General features: G+C 40.5%; 1 pseudogene; it reads right to left on the reverse strand.

Moving 5' to 3' along the window:
- Positions 1-871: 871 nt before the first annotated feature.
- LOC120111983 lies at positions 872-5,680 on the reverse strand (annotated as a pseudogene).
- Between the last annotated feature and the right edge of the window lie 6,209 nt (positions 5,681-11,889).

An 11,889-nucleotide genomic window follows, 5' to 3' on the forward strand; every position in this document is an offset into this window, starting at 1 on the left:
ATGGTGAACCCTTTCCGGGAGAGATAGTCAAAGTCGACATACCTCCCGGTGGTGACGGCCTTCCCGGCCAACGGCCTTGCGGGAACCGCCCTAGGCGGGGAACGAGCCGGAGGTGGTTCCCTCGCGGGATCGTGCCGCGCCTTGGAGCGCCGCTCGGGACCGGCCTCGGGACGGGACCTCTTCCCTAACCACGGTCTTACGAGGCATCTTGACCTAAACGGGAAGAAACACCTAAAGGACGGAGAAAGGTCGACGGAGGAGACTCGGGACGGACAGGAAGACGACCTAGGAACGGACGAAAACCCTAAGAACCGGTGAAAAATCGACCGAACAGAGGTTGGAGACGATCGGGGACGACCTAGGAGTCGGCTCTAGGGCTTTTTGAACAGTGGCGGCTTGAAAGAAAAGTGTTTGCGAAACGACAAACCTAGGGTTAAAAAGTCGGATCCCGACTGCGAGTCGACTCCCCTGAGTCGCGAGTCGACTCGACCTCGAGTCGACTCCAGAATATGCACGAGTCGACTCTCCTTATGCGCCTGTAGACTTCGAGTCGACTCCCGACAATGTGCGAGTCGACTCTCCCTCAGCTGCCATCTTTGCGAGTCGACTCCCGCAAATGCGCGAGTCGACTCCCCCTTAGGAGCCGGCTCTGAAACTTACTCGAGTCGTCTCTAACTTTGGCACGCACCTAAAACTCATGCTATAATCATGCCAAATGAGGGAAAATCACCTAATTATGATCTGATTTGATGATCTTTGAAAAGAAACTCTATTTTAACCACATTGTAATCATCAAAATCTATTATTCTAGTGAAAACCACCACTAGGATGGATCAATCACTCCTAATCCCCTCCTAAGCACACTAAACCTCTCTTCACTTAGGGGTTTTGTAAAAATATCTGCTAATTGATTATCAGTACAAACAAATTGGGAGTGTCACATCACATTCAATACATGATCTCTTATGAAGTGATGTCTTATCTCAATGTGTTTAGTTCTTGAATGTTGAATTGGATTTTTAGTTAGATTTATGGCACTTGTATTATCACAATTAATGAAAATTTTATCTTGTTTAATGCCATAATCTTCTAATTGTTGTTTAATCCACAAGATTTGAGCACAACAACTCCCGGCTGCCACATATTCAGCTTCAGCAGTGGATAATGCAACCGAGTTTTATTTCTTGCTAAACCATGAGATAAGGTTTTCTCCTAGAAATTGACAAGACCCGCTGGTACTTTTTCTATCAAGCTTACATCCAGCGAAGTCTGAATCTGTGTATCCTATTAAGTTTAGGCTAGATTCTTTAGAGTACCATAGCCCTATGTTCTTAGTTCCTATTAAGTATTTAAAAATTCTCTTAACTGCAGCTAGGTGTGATTCTTTAGGATTAGCCTGATATCTAGCACACATGCACACACTAAACATAATATCAGGTCTACTTGCAGTAAGATACAGTAAAGATCCTATCATACCTCTATAAAATTTTTGATCTACAGATTTACCTGATTCATCTTGATCTAATTTGCATGATGAGCTCATGGGGGTGCTGATTGACTTGTTTCCCTCCATATCAAACTTCTTGAGCATCTCCTTGATATATTTTGCTTGATTGATGAAGATTCCTCCTTCAGATTGTTTGATTTGTAGCCCTAGGAAGTAGTTCAGCTCTCCCATCATGCTCATCTCAAACTCACTCTGCATCAAATCAGCAAACTCTTCGCAGAGGCGATTGTTAGTAGCACCGAAAATGATATCATCAACATAAATCTGTACTAATAACATATCTTTGTTTTGCTTTTTCAGAAATAATGTTGTGTCTACATTTTCCCTAGAGAATTCATGTTCTAATAGGAATTTACTAAGTCTCTCATACCATGCTCTAGGTGCTTGTTTTAATCCATAAAGTGCTTTGTTCAGTTTATACACATGATTAGGGTATTGATGATTTTCAAAACCAGGAGGTTGTTCTACATACACTTCCTCATTAATATACCCATTTAAAAATGCACTTTTTACATCCATTTGAAATAGTTTGAAATCCTTAGAGCATGCATATGCTAATAATAGTCTAATAGCCTCAAGTCTAGCTACGGGAGCAAAGGTTTCATCAAAATCTATGCCTTCTTCTTGATTATAACCCTTTGGCCACTAGTCTAGCCTTATTCCTTATAACAATTCCATTTTCATCTAGCTTATTTTTATATATCCATTTTGTACCTATAATTGGATATTCAGAAGGCCTCTCTACTAGATCCCACACTTTGTTTCTAGTAAATTGGTTTAGTTCTTCTTGCATTGCATTTATCCAATTTACATCATTTTCGGCTTCTTCTATATGTTTGGGCTCAAAGTGTGAAACAAAAGCTAGATGGTTATTCAAATTTCTAAGTGAAGCTCTAGTCCTAACCGGTTGAGATGGATCATCTAGAATGAGTTCCTTAGGATGCCCGTGAGCATACCTCCAAGCTTTTGTTAGCCCATGATCCACAATAGGCTCTTGGCTTGATGATGCTTCTTCAAATCAATTTTTGATTATCATCTTGTAATCCCATCTCATCTATCTTTTCTTCAAGTATTTCAACATCATCATCAAAATTAACCTTCTTACTAGATGAGATGTCACTAGAGTCATCAAAAACAACATGTATAGATTCTTCTATAACTAGGGTTCTTTTATTAAAGACTCTATAGGCTTTACTAGTTGTAGAATAACCTAAGAATATTCCTTCATCAGATTTAGGATCAAATTTTCCTAGATTATCTTTCCCATTATTATGTACAAAACACCTACATCCAAAGGCATGAAAGTAATTAACTTTTGGTTTTCTGTTTTTCCAAAGTTCATAAGGTGTTTTCTTTATAATGGGTCTTAATAAAACTCTATTTAATATGTGACAAGAGGTATTAATGGCTTCTCCCCAAAAGTACTTAGGGAGGTTACTTTCACATAACATAGTCCTAGCCATTTCCTCTAGTGTTCTATTCTTCCTTTCCACAACTCCATTTTGTTGTGGTGTCCTAGGTGCAGAAAAATTATGGGTTATCCCCTTTTTACTACAAAATTCGTCAAATAATTGATTTTCGAATTCGGTACCCATGGTCACTTCTAATGGCTATGACTGAAGACTCTCTAGCATTTGTTACTTCCTTATGGAACTTCTTAAACATAGAAAATGCTTGATCCTTATGCGCTAGAAACATGATCCATGTGTACCTAGAGTAATCATCTACTATAACTAGACCATATTTATTTCCACCTAGGCTTGTTGTTCTAGTTGGACCAAATAGGTCCATGTGTAGTAATTCCTAGAGGCCTAGAAGTAGAGACACATTTTATGGATTTAAAAGAGTTCCTAGATTGTTTGCCAAATTGACATGCTTCACATATTTTGTTCTTTTCAAATTTTAATTTTGGCAAACCTATCACGGAGTCTCTTTTAACTAGTTTAGTTATTGTGTCCATGCTTGCATGACCTAACTTACGGTGCCATAACCAACTAGCATCATTATCTTTAGTTTCATTTACAACTAGACATTGGTTATGTTTTGCAAGATCTTCTAGGTCTACAACATATACATTTCCACGTCTAATTCCTTTAAAAACTAAACTATTATCATTAGGATTTGTTATAATGCATAGTGATGGTTTAAACATAACATCATATCCTTTATCACATAATTGACTAATGCTTAACAAGTTATGCTTAAGACCATCAACATATCTAACATTATCTATAAAAGTAGAAGGGGTAATTTGAACTTTACCAATACCAATGATGTGACCTTGGTTGTTGTCTCCAAAAGTCACAGCACCTCCCTTCTTAGCTTCAAGGGTGAAAAATTGATCTTTATCACCCGTCATGTGCCTTGAGCAGCCACTATCCAAATACCAGCAGTTTTTGTTGACCTTGGCTGCAAGACACTCCTACACAAACAAATCATGTCATCTTAGGTACCCAAGTTTTCTTGGGTCCTTCATGGTTAGTCAAGTTGGTTCCTTTTGGAACCCATACCCTTTTAACTTTTCTTTTAGTTATACTTTTCCTAAAATTACACACATTTGCTTTATGACCTACTGTACCACAGCAAAAGCAAGTTATTTTCTTAGTTTTAGTTTCTCCAGCTTTAACAAAGAAGTTACTAAGAAGTTTTTGTTTATTTCTTGGTTTATACCCTAAACCCGCTTTATTAAATACGGCTCGTTGACTATTTAGTATCATGTTTAATTTTTCAGAGCTATATGTAAATTTTTCAACTAAGGGTTTGTATTTGTTAAGTTCTTTAGTTAGTGTTTGATTTTCAGCTTTTAGATCATTAAGTTCTTTTGTAAGATCCTTATCTAAGGTTTGTTTATATTTTTTAAGTTCTGAAAATTCCTTAGTTAGTTTTTTATTATCTTTAGTTAAGGTGTTAGTCTTTTGAGTTAAAAGTTGGTTGCTTGTTTTAAGTTCTATATTTTCTTTGGTGATTAAATCCTTATCCTTAACTAATTTATCGTATTTATGTAGGTGTGATTGATTAGCTATTTTTAGTTCTTTATTCTTAAGATTTATAGCCTTATATTCTACCATTAATTCATTAAAAGCATCATAAAGTTCATCAAAAGAAAAATCAAGATGCGTATCGGAAGTTACCTCGTTTTCGTTGGCCATGAAGCAGAAATTGGCCTTCTCTTCTTGTTCATCATCTGATGAGGAGGATGATGAGTCGGAGTCGGATAGTGTAGTGACAAGAGCCTTCTTCTTCTTGTACTTACTCCCCTTCTTCAGTAAGGGGCACTCTGCTCTTATGTGACCTGGCTTCTTGCACTCGTAACATCCTATCCCCTCATTTTCCCTTTTCTTACCCTTATCCTTTCGATAGGAATTTGAGGGGCCTCTCCTTTGATGATACGCCTTCTTGTGGTTGATGAATTTCTTGAACTTACGCACAAGAAGCGCCTCACCCATCATCTTCCTCATGTTCTTCTTCTTCACTGCTGCTACTGCAAGATAAGTCTTTGTTAGATGAAGTAGATTTTAAAGCTATTACCTTTTTCTTATGGGAGAACTCTTCCTCGTTGTGTTGTTTCATGGTGAGCTCGTGCGTCATAAGGGATCCAAGAAGCTCCTCAAGTGGTAACTTGTTCAAGTCCTTGGCTTCTTGGATTGCCGTCACTTTAGCTTCCCACGACCTTGGTAGACACCGAAGGATTTTCCTGACAAGCTCACTGTTAGTATAGTTCTTGCCAAGGCTTTTTAGGCCATTGACAATATCAGTAAACCTAGTGAACATGCATGTGATTGTTTCATTTGAATCCATTTTAAATAGTTCATATTTATGAACCAAGATGTTTATTTTGGATTCCTTGACTTGATTCGTGCCCTCATGGGTCACTTCAAGTCTGTCCCAAATTTCTTTTGCAGAATTGCAAGTTGAAACCCTATTGAATTCATTTCTATCTAAGGCACAATAGAGTACATTCATAGCTTTGGAATTAAGTTGTGCCTTCCTCATGTCATGTTCATCCCAATCCGTTTCTAGTTTGGGTACCTTGACACCCTCTACATATATGGATGGGATGTATGGCCCATTTACTACAATAGTCCACATCTCATAGTCTTGGGCTTGGATGAATATTCTCATCCTAGCCTTCCAATATGAGTAGTCAGACCCATTAAAGAATGGGGGTCTTTGGGTGGACTGACCCTCAATGTGGGAAGATCCAAATGGGGTTGTCATTTCGATCTTTTATTCTTGGGTGGAAGAGTTTAGGCTCTGATACCACTTGTTGCCCAGATAGACAACCCAAGAGGGGGGGTGAATTGGGTTTTAAAATTAATTTAGATATTTAAAACGTTATGGATGATTAATTAAAAACTATTGCAAGTTATTTAATTAATCCTAAGTGCTGTGAGTGATGTGAGAGTAAGAAGAAAAGAGCCAATCAATCACAAAACACAAGGTTTTATAGTGGTTCGGAGCTAACCCTTGCTCCTACGTCCACTCCCCAAGTCTCACTTGGGAATTTCACTATAACCCCCTTGGATTACAGCCGGTTGTTTTGCAAGCTCACAACCAAACTTGTTGTTTTACGAGCTCACAACGAACTCGGTCGGTTTTCCCAGGCTCACCGACTAGAACCAACCCCGATTGTTTTTCCGGGCTCACAATCAAACCCTTACACACGTTGGTTTTTAACTTGGCTCACCAACCAACCTTAGTCCCCTTGATTCAATCCCCCGATTGAACCAAGTAAATACAAGTTATAGAAAGAAAGGAAAATAAGCTTCTCAAAAGCAGATGTAAAACAATATAATCAAAAGAGAAGTTTAGAAGCCCTCAAACGCTTTTAAGCTGAAGTAGAGGAATGGCTTCTTGAACTCCGGTCTCCTCTCGAATGAGTAGTCGACTTGAATGCAGGAGGAGGAGGCTTTAATTGCTGGAAAGATGTAGTTGGTTGCAGTAAATGCTGATCTTCCCCTTTTTCGTTGAAGAGCACGTTGCAGAGCTTGAAAGCTTGAATGCTTGGAGTGGAATAGTTGTTCTCTGCCTTGCTACAGTCTTCTGTGGCTATTTAAGCCAACCCCCACGGAAACTAGCCGTTACACTGCTTTTTTCTGTCCGTTCTGCACACTCTGCGCAGCCTGACAATATGACCGTTGGTGGGTTGGAGTCGACTCGCGCGATCAGGAGTCGACTCGGCTGTAGCAGGAGTCGACTCAAGCTTTTCCGGAGTCGACTCGGCAACTGTTCCAAATTTGAATTAAAGTTGCCGTCACGACTGGGAGTCGACTCGTCTTGACCCGGAGTCGACTCGCCAACTTCTGGAGCTGACCCTGGCAATTTTGGAGTCGGCTCATCCACAGAAGTCCGTGGATCCAATTTTGAATTTTGTCCACTCGAGTCGACTCGACTGTCCTTGGAGTCGACTCGAATCTCAGAGCCCGAACTCCCGATCCTCTGTCTTTTGGCTCATCCAGTCTTGGAGTCGACTCGAACTTCCTTGGAGTCGACTCGGCTCTCAGTTCCGAAAGTTGGTCTTCTGCCTTTAGACGTGAAGCTTGTCTTGGAGTCGACTCGAGCTGTCTGGGAGTCGACTCGAATCTCAGAGGCAGTAACATGGTTTTCTGTCTGTCGATGGTTGCGGAGTCTCGGAGTCGACTCGTGCAATGCGGGAGTCGACTCGAATCTCAGAGTCCCAAAATGCTCTCTGACTTTTTCCTTATGTTCCGCTGAGAGTCGACTCATGCTTTCTTTGGAGTCGACCTGCCAACCATCGGAGTCGACTCGCGTTCCACTGGAGTCGACTCGAATCTCAGACCCGAAAAACTGCTCTCTGACTTTTCTTTGTGTACCTCTTGGAGTCGACTCTTACTACCCTGGAGTCGACTCGTTGAACATTGGAGTCGACTCGCGCACTTCAGGAGTCGACTCGTTGACAGGTTCTGAGATGAGGCTTTCTGTTCTTCTTTCTGTTCTCAGTCGGAGTCGACTCGTACTAGTCTGGGAGTCGACTCGAGCTCGTGCTAGTGAACTTGATACGCTTGGAGTCGACTCGTGATACTCGGGAGTCGACTCGAGTCTCAGACTTTGGTTCATGCAGCCTTCTTAACTTATCCAAAATACTATGAACCAAGTCTAGAGACACTTGGACAGGATTTTTACTGAAACACTCAATTGAATTCATTAGTAATCACAAGATATACTCAAATGCTTTGAGCTCATCAAAATCAAATGGAGTTTTAATCAATCACTCCACAGTCTAGTTGTTAATGAAACTAAGGATAATGATGCTAGCTGGTTATGACACCGTAAGTTAGGTCATGCAAGCAATGGACACAATAACTAAACTAGTTAAAAGAGATTCCGTGATAGGTTTGCCAAAATTAAAATTTGAGAAGAACAAAATATGTGAAGCATGTCAATTTGGCAAACAATCTAGGAACTCATTTAAATCCATAAAATGTGTCTCTACATCTAGACCTCTAGAATTATTACACATGGACCTATTCGGACCAACTAGAAACCACTAGCCTAGGTGGAAATAAATATGGTCTAGTATTGTAGGATGACTATTCTAGATACACTTGGGTTATGTTCTTAGCACATAAAGATCAAGCTTTTTCAGTATTTAAAAAGTTTCATAAGGAAGTAACCCAATGCTAGAGATACTTCAGTAATAGCCATTAGAAGTGACCATGGTACCCGAATTCGGAAAATCAGTCATTTGATGAGTTTTGTAGTAAAAAGGGGATAACCCATAATTTTTCTGCACCTAGGACACCACAACAAATGGAGTTGTGGAGAGGAAAAATAGAACTCTAGAAGAAATGGCTAGAACTATGTTATGTGAAAGTAACCTCCCTAAGTACTTTTGGGGAGAAGCCATTAATACCTCTTGTCATATATTAAATAGAGTTCTATTGAGACCCATCATAAAGAAACACCTTATGAACTTTGGAAAAACAGAAAACCAAAAGTCAATTACTTTTATGTTTTTGGATGTAGGTGTTTTTGTTCATAATAATGGAAAAGATAATCTAGGTAAATTTGACTCTAAATCTGATGAGGGATATTCTTAGGTTACTCTACAACTAGTAAAGCCTATAGAGTCTTTAATAAAAGAACGTTAGTTATAGAAGAATCTATACATGTTGTATTTGATGACTCTAGTGATTTTTCTCTAGTAAGAAAGTTAATTTGATGATGATGTTAAAATTCTTGAAGAAAAGATAGATGAAATGGCATTACAAGATGATAATCAAAAGTTGAGTGAAGGAGCATCATCAAGCCAAGAGGCTATTGTGGATCATGGGTTAACTAAAGCTTGGAGGTATGCTCACGGGCATCCTAAGGAACTAATTCTAGATGATCCATCTCAACCGGTTTAGGACTAGAGCATCCCTTAGAAATTTAAATAACCATCTAGCTTTTGTCTCACACTTTGAGCCCAAACATAGAGAAGAAGCCGAAAATGATGTAAGATTGGATAAATGCAATGCAAGAAGAATTAAACCAATTTACTAGAAATAAGGTATGGAATCTAGTAGAGAGACCTTCTGAATATCCAATTATAGGTACTAAATGGATTTATAAAAATAAACGTTGATGAAATGGAATTGTTATAAGGAATAAGGCTAGACTAGTAGCAAAGGGTTATAATCAAGAAGAAGGTATAGATTTTTGATGAAAACCTTTGCTCCAGTAGCTAGACTTGAGGCCATTAGATTATTATTAGCGTATGCATGCTCTAAGGACTTCAAACTATTTCAAATGGATGTAAAAAGTGCATTTTTAAATGGGTATATTAATGAGGAGGTATATGTAGAACAACCTCCTGGTTTTGAAAATCATCAATACCCTAATCATGTATATAAACTGAACAAAGCACTTTATGGTTTAAAACAAGCACCTAGAGCATGGTATGAGAGGCTTAGCAAATTCCTATTAGAACATAAATTCTCTAGGGGAAATGTAGATACAACACTGTTTCTGAAAAAGCAAAACAAAGATATGTTATTAGTACAGATTTATGTTGATGATATCATTTTCGGTGCTACTAAACAATCGCCTCTGCGAAGAATTTGCTGATTTAATGCAGAGTGAATTTGAGATGAGCATGATGGGAGAGCTGAACTACTTCCTCGGGCTTCAAATCAAACAGTCTGAAGGAGGCATCTTCATCAATCAAGCCAAATATATCAAGGAGATGCTCAAGAAGTTTGATATGGAGGGAAACAAGTCAATCAGCACCCCCATGAGCTCATCATGCAAATTAGACCAAGATGAATCAGGTAAATCTGTAGATCAGAAACTGTATAGAGGTATGATAGGATCCTTATTGTATCTTACTGCAAATAGACCTGATATTATGTTTAGCGTTTGCATGTGTGCTAGATATCAGGCTAATCCTAAAGAATCACATCTAGTTGCAGTTAAGAGAATTTTTAAATACTTAATAGGAACTAAGAATATAGGATTATGGTACTCTAAAGAATCTAGCCTAAACTTAATAGGATACACAGATTCAGACTTTCGCTGGATGTAAGCTTGATAGAAAAAGTACCAGCGGGTCTTGTCAATTTCTAGGAGAAAACCTTATCTCATGGTTTAGCAAGAAACAAAACTCGGTTGCATTGTCTACTGCTGAAGCTGAATATGTTGCAGCCGGGAGTTGTTGTGCTCAAATCTTGTGGATTAAACAACAACTAGAAGATTATGGCATTAAACAAGATAAAATTTTCATTAATTGTGATAATACAAGTGCCATTAATCTAACTAAAAATCCAATTCAGCATTCAAGAACTAAACACATTGAGATAAGACATCACTTCATAAGAGATCATGTATTGAATGGTGATGTGACACTCCAATTTATTTGTACTGATGATTAATTAGCAGATATTTTTACAAAACCCCTAAGTGAAGAGAGGTTTAGTGTGCTTAGGAGGGGATTAGGAGTGATTGATCCATCCTAGTGGTAGTTTCCACTAGATTCACTGATTTTGATGATTAGATTGTGGTTAAAATAGAGTTTCTTTTCACTGATCATCAAATCAGATCATACTTTAGTGTTTTTCCCTCATTTGGCACGAATGTAGCATGATTTTTAGGTGCGTGCCAAAGTTAGAGACGACTCGAGTAAGTTTCAGAGTCGGCTCCTGAGGGAGAGTCGACTCGCGCATTTGCGGGAGTCGACTCGCAGAGATGGCAGCTGAGGGGGAGTCGACTCACATATAGTCGGGAGTCGACTCGAGGTCTACAGGCGCATAAGGAGAGTCGACTCGCGCATATTCTGGAGTCGACTCGAGGTCGAGTCGACTCGCGACTCAGTGGAGTTGACTCGCAGTCGGATCCGACTTTTTAACCCTAACTTTGTCGTTTCGAAAACACTTCTTTCTCAAGCCGCCACTATTCACAAGCCCTAGAGCCGACTCCTAGGTCGTCCCCAAGGCTTTTTCCGTCGACCCTTCACCGTCCCCTAGGGTTTTCCTCCCTTTCTAGGTCGTCCCCCGGTCGTCCCAAGACTTTCCCGTCGGTTCTTCACCGTTCATTAGGTTTTCCTCCCATTTTAGGTCATTATGCCGCGTAAGACCGTAGTCCGGAAGAGGTCCCGACCCGAGGCCGGTCCCGAGCGGCGCTCCAAGGCTCGGCACGATCCCGCGAGGCCACAACCTCCGGCTCGTTCCCCGCCTAGGGCGGTTCCCGCGAGGCCATTAGCCGGGAAGGCCGTCACCACCGGGAGATATGTCGACTTCGACTATCTCTCCCGGGAAGGGTTCACTATAGGTGATAGACTCAGGGCCCAGGGCTTAGAGTACTTCCTCACCTTAGATCTCCCCACATATCCAGGGCTCATTAGAGAGTTCTACGGTACCGTCCATCGGGGAGATGGGGGTATCGAGGGCACAGTAGCCGGTGTCCCTCTGTTCTTTACGGAGGATCTTATTGCCCCACATCCTCCACCTTCCACTAGTAGGGGTGGCTCCCACACAACCCTGAGGACAGGGTTGAGGCCCTTACGGCCGTTCTAAGGGCATCCACCCCAGTCACCCATAGACGAGGTATCCGCTAGCTCACTATCGATTGAGATGCGGATCCTCTTGAGTATATTGTCTAGGTCCATCTTCCCTAAGACCGGGGAGATTTGACTTTGTATCTGAGAGAGACCTAGCTCTCATGTTCTATATGCTTCATGACACCCCAATCAACTTCCCCAAACTCATATATCGATACATGTGTGAGCCACTAGACAGACCTAGGCTCACCCTACCCTACGGCATGGTCTTCACATTATTATTTAGGGAGTACGAGATTCCTATCCCTGAGGGGGAACCCTTTCGCGCATTGCGATGGACTGATCGCACGCGTGCAGGGACCCTACACAGGATGGGGTTTTCGGA

The sequence above is a fragment of the Phoenix dactylifera genome, chromosome 9 (assembly GCF_009389715.1).
Source record: "Phoenix dactylifera cultivar Barhee BC4 chromosome 9, palm_55x_up_171113_PBpolish2nd_filt_p, whole genome shotgun sequence".
NCBI classification, from domain to species: domain Eukaryota; kingdom Viridiplantae; phylum Streptophyta; class Magnoliopsida; order Arecales; family Arecaceae; genus Phoenix; species Phoenix dactylifera.